The sequence below is a fragment of the Pleurodeles waltl genome, chromosome 6 (assembly GCF_031143425.1).
Source record: "Pleurodeles waltl isolate 20211129_DDA chromosome 6, aPleWal1.hap1.20221129, whole genome shotgun sequence".
NCBI lineage: Eukaryota > Metazoa > Chordata > Amphibia > Caudata > Salamandridae > Pleurodeles > Pleurodeles waltl.
In genome coordinates, this window is record NC_090445.1 from 1,485,023,323 (window position 1) to 1,485,036,028 (window position 12,706).

The 12,706-nt window shown below is 42.7% G+C and overlaps 1 protein-coding gene across 1 annotated transcript in view; it reads left to right on the forward strand.

Moving 5' to 3' along the window:
• Positions 1-12,706, forward strand: part of PCDH15 (protocadherin related 15) — a 2,681,631-nt gene that overhangs the window by 890,667 nt on the left and 1,778,258 nt on the right. The gene's annotated exons all lie outside the window — the stretch shown is intronic.

Genomic DNA, 12,706 nt, shown 5'->3' on the forward strand with positions numbered 1-12,706 from the left:
GCACCATTACTTGGGTCCGCCTCCTCTGAGCGTGCCATTGCTGCACCGGAGGATCGATATGGTGCTGGGGGTTAACGTCATGTTGTGGATGGGGACGCCTACCTTGCATCTAATTAGCGGAAGGTCGTTTGACTCATCAATAACATGATGCTATCTCCAATAATTTGACGCTAGACAGAGCTAGCGTCAAAATATAAATATGGAGTTAGGTCAGTGCCATTTTAGCGTACAAATAAATTATGCTAAAGTGGTGCAGCCCAAGCATAAATATGCCCCCATGTCTCATATTTTTTTATGGCCATTCCACTAATTATTTGTCTGCCCTTTTTCAAAGACATGTGAGGTGTTCTGACAGCTTTGGTCTGTGGTGAGGGTAGGTGGCAAGTTGCCCTACAGAAATTGTTCACCCCATTAGATGAGGGGGGTTTGGTCCCCCCTGACTATGAACAAAATTACATAGCAGCACAATTACAGTGGATGATATGTTGGCTTGCAGGAACACCAGCTCTTGAATACTCCGTTATACAAGACGAATTAGAGGGAAGGCCACTGCTACATAGATGATGCCCCTTCCCCCAAATGCCATGGGTAGTATGCTGTTAAAGACAGCACTATATGTATTGAAAAAATTAATAAACATGGGGGACACGGTACTCCCTATTCTCCTTCCCTTCCAATTTGGGCCATGCCAGAATGTGCAATACTGAGGACCATACACCGAACCGAAAATGAGAGGAGGCGGGCATTGAGCGCTAGGCAGACATGATTTCTGATAAAGGGATCTGTGCTTTCAACACTTTGGTGCAGGATCATAGATTGGACCAGAACAGTTCTTGTTAGACTTGGCACTGTGCTGACAGGTGGAAAAACCATTGACAGTATAACGCACTTGTATTCCACAATGCGGAGCTCAGCAGTTTGGGACTGAACACCTCTCAGCAGGTGGTGGACACAGGTACTTGAGAGGGACTTTGCAGACAGTGGACCTGATATCTACAATTGGTGAGGTTAGTGATGTGAAACGTGCGATTCCGCCTCATCCAGTTCTATTATTTACACCATTCACACCATACTCCACATAGGCTTCCCAAAATATTTTCTGGAGCCTCTGACATCTGCCCGAGATGTAAGTCTGATGAGGCCAGCTTATTTCATATGCTGTGGCCATGCACAAAGATATGTCCTTTTTGGGAACACGTGCTGACCACGGTATCAGACATGACAGACAGTTTCCTTCTGAACGAACTGGTCAGGTACCTGCTTGATAATGGGCACAGCACCAAAAAAGAATAAGGGTCTTTAGCGATTTCAAAATCTGATGCTGATTTTGACCGAGCCAGGTAATACTATGGCATGGAAGTCAGCCACAGTGCCTCTGTCACAATGAAAGTTGGATGTACGCCACTGGGCATCAACGGAACTTGTGGTACATAAACAGCTACATACAGGGTGGATGGGCCTGACCTACTAAAGAAATGGGACACTGATTGAAGCGTGCACACTTGACCAACCCCTATGAATACATTCCATCCTTTTCCACTACACACTGTACAACTTAGCTACTCCTTGCAGACCATTAGCACGAACAGCCTCTACAGTGGACAGATTAGATACACCGAGGTGGAGTTATCCCAAGGGTACCACATCAATATTGACATATAGTTCAATTTCTGGGGGTCTTCTTATTGTAACATGTATTGAAACCCTTTTTAAAAGACAAAAGAATCGTGCCCTACAACACAACTATACATACAAACACACACACATGCCCACACACACACACACACAGGGGGAAGGGAACAAGCTTTTAGATTTTTTTTTTACAGTTTTGGCATATTTTGGTTCAGTTTCTTTTCCTTTGCAACTGATCAGGGATGCTCCCTCTCAGCTACGCATGCACTGTCATGGCTATTGTTTTCTGAACAGATGGGAGAGCAAATATTGGTACAAATAATTCACAAATGATCTCCACTTGGATTCTACTGGCGAACTGACTAGACATTGTTAAGTAAGGGAGGGTATGGGGCTGGATGTGGACCCTGGCATAAATGCATTTGGTGGCTTTTGACCCACAGGCAACTGTGTGATGCATGGCTTCCTTCCTATGATTTAACACCCCACTGACAGTAAAATGTGCATATAGTGTAATTTGCACCATATTTTTATAAAATGCAATAATGATACTAAAAAAGGTGCAACAGCACTAGGAGAAAGCAGAACTGTACCATATCTTTGAAAATATGGCACTGTTCTGCTCTCTCTCTTTAATGCAATGTAGTAAAGCAACTTCATTTGTTTCTCCTGCATTGCATTAACTGTTAGTAAATATGCCCCCTACTACCTGTATATTTAAGTATGTAGCTTTACTTGCATGGTGCAAAACAGTAGAGAAGTAATAGGGTGCAGAACTATAGGTAGATCTTAACGTTCACTGAAAACCTTTAACAAGAGGCAGAGAGCAGGTGAAGTCTAGTGCTTGAAAAAGCAAATTGCGGTAATGTATGCAATCGGCAATCTGAATACAAAAAAATCATATTAAAGTACATTTTGGCAGCTTTCCAAGCATTTTCATGCTCTTCTCCAGACACTAGCCATTTCTAAAAACACTTCAGGGCATATTTATCAGAGGCATGCCTCTTTGCATGGCTTTGCATGACCTCATAGATATGTAGTGAGACAAAGCACTGCAAGTCGCTGCAGTCCCTTACTCACGCATCAGGGAGGTATTCCATGGGTGTTGCGGTGGGTTTTCTCACTCAACATCCATGGATTTTGTGTGTTACCCCATATTTACTTGATCATGCAAACTTGGGGCAGCACCAAAACCTTTAGCCTCCCAAGAGCAGCCATAACAGGGAGAAATATTTTCATTTCTCCTTGTTTTTTCCTATTTCCAAAAGAAAGAGGGAAACTCCTCTCTGGACTGTTTTTCTGCAGGAAGGTGTTCCTTCCTGCACAAAAACAATCCTGCATGCAACGCAGTCACCCTTGCACCATGGTGCAAAGATGCATGAATTGGTATAATAGGCAGCCAATTGTGTGCCAGTTCAGCGGGAAATAACAGTAATGCACCATATTTGATAAATACGGTGCATTCCTGCCCTTTCACATTGGGGTAACGCAGAGCATCAAAATGACTTGGGGCACTGCCCTACACCAGTTCCCATTAATATGGGCCTTCGTTTCTAAACGGACCTCCACGTAAAATTAATTCGCATAGGAATAACTGACAGTGAGTGCCTACGGGATGCAATAAGGTCCAATTTAGAGATACCATTCTAGTTGAATTGGCTGTAGAGGCATTTTGAAGCGACGAGCGTGTGTGGTTCTGGCCGTTTGTGTGATGTGCCGTCTTTTGACTGTCGTGAAGTAAATGCACAATATCGAATTTCTCTCACTCCATGAGTTGAAGAAGACCTCCTCTTTGACCACAGTGATATAATAAGTAAATGGCCGATAAAATATCACTCGGTAATTGTGATTCTGTAATCCCGCCGATGCCCATTATCATCAGATCAAATAGTAAATTAATAACAGAAGACTTCCAAGTGTGCCGCTTGATGTGAATCGAGTCATAGAAATCACAGACGACATTTCAATCTGGGGAGTTGATGAGACAACTATCCTGCGCAAGAACTAAGCAGCAAATAAAATCACAATTGGGGGAGGGAAAGTCTGGGGTGTATTCGATAAACGAACACAATTATTTACATTATATCCCTGCTGAATATGTATTTAAATCCAGTAACGTGTTATAAACCTTTAAATCCAGTAGTGTTGTAAACCTTGGTTACATTTTTTAAAATGCTTAGAAAGCAAATATGCCCTGCTCACATCTTTTGTCAATGTTCGACTTTGCTATACATAAACATATTCATAGAACGGTCAACTTATTTTAGTCCTCGGTTCGGTTTTTTATTTTCCACTGTGTAGGCATTATAATCCACAAGACAAAAGATGACAGTACATTGATGGTTGGTGGAGAAATCCTCAGAAATGTAAAGGCCCGAGTTTGAATCTCCCAAAGGGGATTTAACATTCCTTCCTGTTGAGGTTGGCAAACAGAGAAGCATTTTATTATGTGACAGGTCATCTCTGTTTCCAGTACATAGAAACTGCGAAATGAGGTAAAGCGCTTTATTAAAAAATATATTTTATTATTCGCAGTTTTGAGGACTTTTACGTTCTATTTAAAGCATACTCACATTACTTGATATCTGCCTCCGAAAAATATATGTACTACACCGGACAAATTGTCACGGACCTCTGTTTTTGCTTTCAGCTGGTGACATTCTTTTCTAAAGCTCAGCAGTTGCAGTTGCAAACCACATGATAAAAGGCGTGGTCTTACTTATGTGGAGCTTCAAACCAAGAGCACTCTCTGGCTACCCGCGGACGTTCTTCCAGAGGGGTGTTCTTTACTCATAAATCTGCTATGGAAGATAAGTATTACCTCATGTCTGATCAAAGGCAACAGGAGCTAAAAGACGTCTCAAGAGCGTTAACAAACAGCAACACGGCACTCACAGTGAGAGCAAAATCTGAAAAGTTGGAAACTTGGATTTTATCCAGTGTTTAAAGGCCTCTGTTGCTTTTTGGCGTTTGATGCCAAAACTAACCACATGAAATAGACTGTTCCTTCCCAATAAGGACCACGTTTTCAGCGGGTTCTTTTGTATGCTGGCACACAAACACTTGTTTTGTCAGTCTCCTGCAACTCTTGTTTTCACTAACTGTGTAAATGGAGTCTTTATTTTCTATTTCTTCTTATTTCCTGTGCCAAAAGTATGGGCACCTACAGGCTTTGCATATAAAGCACTAGCATGCACCACTTCCGTTTTAGTTTCGTGCTGTACTCAAATCCAGACGCAGGCAAAATGCCTTCTCGCAATTTGTAGTCGCATTAAAACGTTAGCCAGCAGTCAGCCATTGCCATCACTCTTCTTGTATCAAACCAAGCGGTAGGTATTTGTTCCTGCTGGATTTCACACACTATACATTTTTGCTTATTCTGCGTTTTATTACGTGCTTCAGCTCACCCAATAAATTGCCTAACGGGCTAAAAAGGGAGGCAGTGAGGGAGATGGGAGGAGGCAATTATGCAAATCATACATTATTGAATATTGTGGCGAGGTGCCACAGTACCATGAGGAATACTTGAGAAATCCTTTGGGAAGAAGTCGAAAGCACAGTCGAAAGTTGGCGCACAAGCCATAGTTGTCTAAGTAATCGGAATAGAGAAAGTCATTGACGCACCACTATTCAAACATGTTGTCTGTCCAAATATCAAGGTGAAGATGAGAATTTTTAAATAAATTCCTGATTTTATATTAGTCCATTTTTCCAGACTTAACAGAACGATTTTCTCGGAGAATTGAAGACTGACGATATCCCTTTCAGTTGTTGGAGATGGAAAAATGCAGTTTTACAGGAAGAATTCCACTGTGGGGAGAATGAGAAATCACTGTGAAAGATGACCCCCGATTTCTGAATGGAGTCACAGGAGTTGGGGAATGACTTTGGTCCTTGGTACACTTGAGGGGGAAGCAGGATACCTTTTACATCCCAAAAAATATCATTTTCAATTTATCACAGTTGAGGCATGCAGGTGAGAGAAGCTGTCAGAAAGCTTGGTGAGGTAGCCCTTATTATCGTTAATCCTTATATGGAAAGGGGTGTCTGCCGCATACGAGTGCTAATCGACTTTGTAGGAAGCCAGCACGGACGCCAACAGTGTCATGCACACGTTGAATAAGATAGGAAACAGTGCAGAGCTCGGGTGTACATCACAGTGGAAATTGGCAGTTTTCGAAAAAACATCACTTTTAACTTGTGTAGAACTGTGAAGAAATGTGCAGTGAACCAACCTGGTTCCTTGCTATTAATGACATATAATAGTTGATAGTCTTTGAATGAGCACCTCATGGTCTATGAAGTCAAATGCAGCAGTGAGATCTAGAAGGCCCCGAGAATTGGAATTGCCCTGGTAGGAGGCCATGCCGAGTTTCACTTTTATGTTTAGTAAGGTATTTTGTGTGTTTCTTTTTCGCCTACATCCTGATTGGATTTCATTCAATGGGTCGTTGATCTCAAAATGGTAGGAGAGGTACATAAAGACAATTGGTTCAATACGTTTGGCAATAAAAAAAAGTACATTGAATGGATTACAGTTTGCTGAGTTGCTAGGATCAGCAGTCAGCGTCTGTAGATTGGAATAATGATTGTATGTTTGAGGTCCTGGAATATTTCCCTACGGGCTAGGGAGCTGTTTACAAGGTTGGTAATAATCGGTTCGAGTGAAGGTTTGCCCAGATCGAGGACTTTGGCACTAGTTGTAACCTAACACAGAGATGACTTCTTGAAGGAGGACAGAATATGTCTAAATTCTGGCCCAGACGCAGGTGCAATCTCCAATAATGGAATGTCCTTAGGTGAAAGGGGTGGATTTGTCTCATGTGCTTTTGCTATGTCAATGGAAACTTGAAAACGTTATGCTGACGGTGTCTCAAAGGAGTCAATGATATGAGTCTTCAAGGAGACAGTTTAACTGGTGAAAAATGACAGGAGATTATACAGTGGTATAACGAAACCTGAGGGGGAACCTCCTGCAAAGTACATGGAGGGCCCCCCTCCAAACTCACTCATGAGCTCTCAGACCAGGCTACTAAGCCCAGGGGCCCCCTGGAGCTCACCCCCGCACCATGGGATCTGCAGGGGCCTTTGTTATGATAGTGAGGTTATCAAAAAATACTAGAGAAGGAAAAGGAAGTTTTTAGCAGCACTAGCTGAAATCATTACCTTGAAGAGTCAATAAAACTCTATTTTGAAAACGGAGAATGCAATGGTGTGGGTCTAATAATGATCTGGCTTTGCCCTGCTGCATGTTGCTTTGTACCCTTTAGCGAATGTCCTGTAGGCAGTGCTTAATTTGAAAATAAAAAGGTGCCGGTGCCCATAGCCCTCCTCTTAAACACGCTGCTGCTGCAATTAAATGTGTAAAAGCAAAATACTGAGGCGGCGTAACCCTGAACACATCTCGGGCCTCTTCAGTCCACATATAGCCACTACAGCTTCTACTTTCTCCCTTTGTGACGTTTTTCCTTTTTTCCCTTCATCCGTCTTTCCCATATGTGTATTTTGCTCGCAGCAAATGTTTGAGGCCGAAGAAGAAGCCTCCGCCCTCAAAAATAAGTGCCGGTGCTCAGCACCGGAAGCAACAAGCACAAATTAGGCACTGCCTGTAGGGAAAAATGTATTGAAGTTTTGATTTATATCAGTGTCGTTCCTAAGCTCTACGTGGCCTTTTCAGTAAAACGAGGTTGTCTGTACACCAATGACTTAACTTTGTGGCTGATGCTTTCTAATTGTGTATGGAGTGAGAGCCATTGAAGCCTCGGTGGTTAGCTGGTTCAGAACATGATCTGGATGAATCAGAAAAAAGTCAGGGGTTTTATCAAGGAACTGAGTGACAACGTCCAGTTATATGTTATTAAAGCTGTGCCATACGCATGCCAGACTGTTATGATCAGGCTTGCAGACCTTGACTGGCAACATATCTATGGTGAATTTGATTAGGAAGTGATCTATCAATTACAGGAGTTTAGTCCTGAGGAAATTAATTTCTAAGAAAATAAAGAACAATGCTCAAACCATGTACACCTTCATGAGTGTGTTCCCTGACTGTTAGACCTGGCAGCTTTTTGGCTTGACAAGTGTACCCAATTGTGAAAATGCACAATTCTTTTCTCCACATGGAAAACATTCTTCCCCATTAGGAAAGCTCTTCACCTACACCCTCAACAAATCTGGGGGTGAACCATTTCCCTACCAAACATGGAAAGCATGTTTCTCCAGCACTTAACTGAAGTAACAATCCTCCCATTTCCAGTATGGAAAGAGGTTGGATTTAAGGGCCTGATTTAAGGAAAGTGCAGTGCCATTTTCTTTGTGCCACTTAGCGCCCCACTAACACCCCTAATATGTCCACCATATCCAAGATATAGCGCACCATGGCGGTAGTTAGGCAAACTAGTGTCAAAAATTCTGGCGCTAGTTCAGAGTTTAGCAGGACTAGCATACATTTTCTTTACGTTAATCCTGCAAGCCCATTTCGACCCAATGAAAACAATGGTGTGCCTCCGTTTAACTCTTGCTCTGAGTAGGCATTAAAAGTGCCAAAAAAATTACGCAAAGAAATCCCTTAACTTTAACTGGGTAATGCCCCTTTTGCATACATTATGCCTGGCACAGGCATAATGTAGTGCAAAGGGTTACAAAGTGGAGCAATGCATGCATTGCACCACTTTGTAAATCTAGCATGGTGATTTTGGCCATGTTGGGCCACATTAGAATAACAAAATTACACTAATGTTGCGCAAGGAGGTGCAGGGGCTTCTAAATCATCCCCTAAGTTTGAGAATGCATGCAAAGGTAAGATTTGCAGGCTTTCCAAAGCATCCAAAACAACCGTGCCTTGAAATGCTCACTTTCCAACCCAACGTAGAGTGTATTAACACTTGCCAAGAATACCTTTGCAAATTCGTGGCATGCAGAAATGAGTTATTTTTTACTGTAAACATGTTTAAGGAAATAAATACCTTTGTGGTGAGGCTCCTCAATCTCAATACAAAAGAAAATCATCATTTTCATATTTTTACATGAATCAGCAGAGCAAGCGATCTCACCCATCTCCTTGCCCTGACAAAATTATATGGGTTATTTCCCATTCACTACCAAATCAAGCCAAAGCTTTAGGCATGCAGAGGGTTATTTTGACTTTCTTGTTAGTGCTCAGGAAACATGAGTCAGAGAGACTCAAACACTTCAGCCCATATTTATACTTTTTCACGCAAAACTGTGCTAGCGCAGTTTTGTGTGAAAATGTATATCGCCAGCTAGCGCCATTCCAAGACGCCTGCCGGGCACCATATTTATGGAATGGTGCTAGCCAGCACTAATACCCTGTTTGTGTCCAACAGGGTGGGGGAGGCGTAGGAGAAACCGTAGCTTGTGCGCTGAATTATGGCACTACATTGTTTAGAGGCAAAAAAATGCTTGTATGTAGTGTAGCGCCATTTTCTGGTGCACAACCCCCATGGACATGGTTCCTGTCTTAGTAAAGAAAGGAGCCATGCCTACCACCCAAATGGACATGTCCAGGGGACAAATGTCCCCTGCGCATGGCCATTGGGGCCAGCGCCATTCAGGAGGCCCCAAGTCAGGATCCCAGAGTGTGAAAAAAATAAAGACAAAAATGCTTACTGGGACTTACCTGGGATGGATCCCCCATCCTATGGTGTCCCTCTGGTGTGGGTGGGGGTGTCTCTGACCATGGAAATATGCCTACAGGTCCCCTAATGCCTGCCCATACCCAGGCATTAAATAATGGCACTAAACCAGCTTAGCACCATTATTTAAGGCCCCCATCCCCCCGTGCTGGATTTTAGCACAGCGGATAAATATGGTACTAAGGCCATATCGTCATTTTCTGGATGGGAACGCCTACGTTGCATCTCATTGACGCAATGTAGGTTTTCACGTCCAGAAAACGACGTTAACTCCATAACTTTGTCGCTAGACATGTCTAGCGCCAAAGTATAAATATGGAGGTAGGATTGCGCTGAATTAGCGGGGAAAAAAATGACCCTAATTCAGAGCAAACCGAGTATAAATATGAGCCTTACTGTGGTGCACTCAACTAAAACATACATTGTACAAAGAGCACCTGAATAAGATGGACAAGGGTAACAGGGTGAAGGAGTGCCAGTAGAAAGCAGGACAAGGTTCTGAAATTCTTAAAGTCCTTTAAATGTGTCCAAGCATGGAGGGCCATTATCCATAAGAACCTGAGAAAAGCTGCGGGAAAAAAAGATTGGTAAGTTGAGAAATGTTACAGGAGAAACTGAAACACTCTTAAGGAGAATACAGCCATAACAGAAATTAGGCAAGCACAACTTCAAATTCCATTATCGAAAAAAGAGAGTGGAGAACAAAGGGTCTACATGTAGTACATAGCAAAAACCATGACGCTAGCAGATTACAAGCTCAAAACTCAATAAAATAAAAAGGATGTTGAATGTTAGCTGTTGTGATCTATGTGTTGCTTACATGACATTGATTCCAATGTCAGTAAGGTAGTTTGGTCAACGCAATTCCTGCATAAGCCGTTAAAAGTGACACCTGCAGGAAAAAGCCTCTGATCCCAGCTAATTTGCACAGGAGAGTAAGGGCCATATTTATACTTTTTGACGCAAAACTGCGCTAACGCAGTTTTGCGTCAAAAAAATTAGCGCTGGCTAACGCCATTCTGAAGCGCCATGCGGGCGCCGTATTTAATCAATGACGTTAGCCGGCGTTAGCCGCCGGCGCTGCCTGGTGTGCGTGGAAAAAAACGACGTACACCAGGCAGCGCCGGCATAGGGGGATATGGAGCTTGGGCGTCAAAAAATGGTGCAAGTCAGGCTGAGGCAAATTTTTCGCCTCAACCCGATTTGCGCCGTTTTTTCGACTCCCAACCCCCATAGAAATGACTCCTGTCTTAGCAAAGACAGGAGTCATGCCCCCTTGCCCAATGGCCATGCCCAGGGGACTTATGTCCCCTGGGCATGGTCATTGGGCATAGTGGCATGTAGGGGGGCACAAATCAGGCCCCCCTATGCCACAAAAAAAATAAAAAAAAACACTTACCTGAACTTACCTTAATGTCCCTGGGATGGGTCCCTCCAGCCTTGGGTGACCTCCTGGGGTGGGCAAGGGTGACAGGGGGTGTCCCTGGGGGCATGGGAGGGCACCTCTGGGCTCCTTCCGAGCCCAAAGGTCCCTTAACGCCTGTCCTGAGCAGGCGTTAAAAAATGACGCTAACGAGGGTAGACATCATATTTTTTGACCCGCCCACTCCCGGGCATCATTTTTGCCCGGGAGTATAAATACGACGCACATGCCTCGGAGTAATTTTTTAGTAGGGAACGCCTACCTTGCATATCATTAACGCAAGGAAGGTGTCCACGCTAAAAAATGACGCAAACTCCAAGATCTTTGGCGCTCGACGCGTCGAACGCCAAAGTATAAATATGGAGTTAGTTTTGCGTCGGATTTGCGTAAAAAAAACGACGCAAATCCGGCGCAAACAGAGTATAAATATGCCCCTAAGTGTCTGCCACAATGAACTGTTACCAGTGTGCAGATTACTGGTTCCTAAACACGGAAAGAGCAAGAGGGAAAGAGTTCTGGTGTTAGATATTTGATAACGGTTAACTTATTTCCAAAGAGCAGTGGAAGACTTCACAGAGCAAGGCATGTCGGTATGCAGGTCAAGATTGCCTTGATTAAGAAACATAGCTGGAAAGCATGAACAAGTATTTTGAAGGTTATGTGCTCATTCCTCATGTCCCTTTGTAAAAATGTATAGAGGTGTTGACTCTCTAACTAAAACAATTACGAGGGTTGAACTGTAGGATTAGGATTTTCCGAGTCTTCATTAGATAAAGTCCAATGCCAATAAATGATACCTCCGCAAGACAACAGTTCAAGTCAAAACCATAATGGTTTATTCAAAAGAAAGTTCATTACAAAAGGCAACACGTTTTTTAGTTAAGTCACAGGGAATCACCAGGCATAATAAGTTAAAATTAAATAATGAAATTGAATTAACATAAGGTAAAAAAAAACAAGCACTTCAGCGCAGCATATGGGGTAGAAAGCGCTAAATAAATAGCCAGAGCCCAAGTATAGTTAGGCAAGAGCACCAACTCCCATGATAGGGGGGATATGTTTTATTTTTACTTTCAAAAATAAAATCCTGCCTTGGTATTTTTGTTTTTGAAAATGAAATAAAATAAGTTTAATGGAAGCCTCCGTCATGTTGACAAACTGTGTCCTGTGTCAACCTCTAAAAAGCATTAACAGGAACCTCAGTCGTGGTCATTTCTAAATTTGACAAGCGGGGACTCTTTCAAGGCAACAGAGTAATTTCCTCGGTTGCCCTGATGGACTTACCTCTGCAGGCCAAATTATAAATCAGTCTTCAAATCTATGAGCCGATGATCTAATAATAAAGTCAAAATATCTTAAACGTCAGAAAAGGAAGTATTTGTTGCTTTACAATGTGAAAGTTATTTCTTACAAAGATCAACTCAGCGCCAAAAAGTCACAAAGATTGCTAGTCACTGCTCTGTCTCTGGGAGGACGGAGGAAGGGCTGCTGTAAATCCATGCTGCAAATGATCAGAGTTACATACATGTCTCTTGCCTCACTGCAATGATGCTGATCGCTATTGAGACCCAACAAAAAAACTGGCAAATGAGACCCTTGCCCCGGGACCTATCTACAGGCCCTATAATGTAAAATTTCTGTGGGGAGGGTGGGTTGACACACCATGTACCACTCTCCTGAAGATGGTGTGTTTGCACAATTGTGGCCAAAATATTTTCTAACACAAATACAGTGTATTTAAATAAAATATCGCCCAACTGGTGGTAATGTCAGAGGATAGGCCTTTGGATTACCAATGGTGCACGTGTGAGGTATTACTTGGAATGATGTGGTCTTGTTTGTAAGTAAAAATAATATTAAGAAACATGCAGACTTGGGTCTATAGAGAATTATTGGTAGCAAATGTAGGAGAATTGAAGACTTATAGAATAGGAGTTTTCGGATAAGGAAGACTTGTGCACAAAAATACATGGGGAGGGAGAGACAAAGGGGCAGG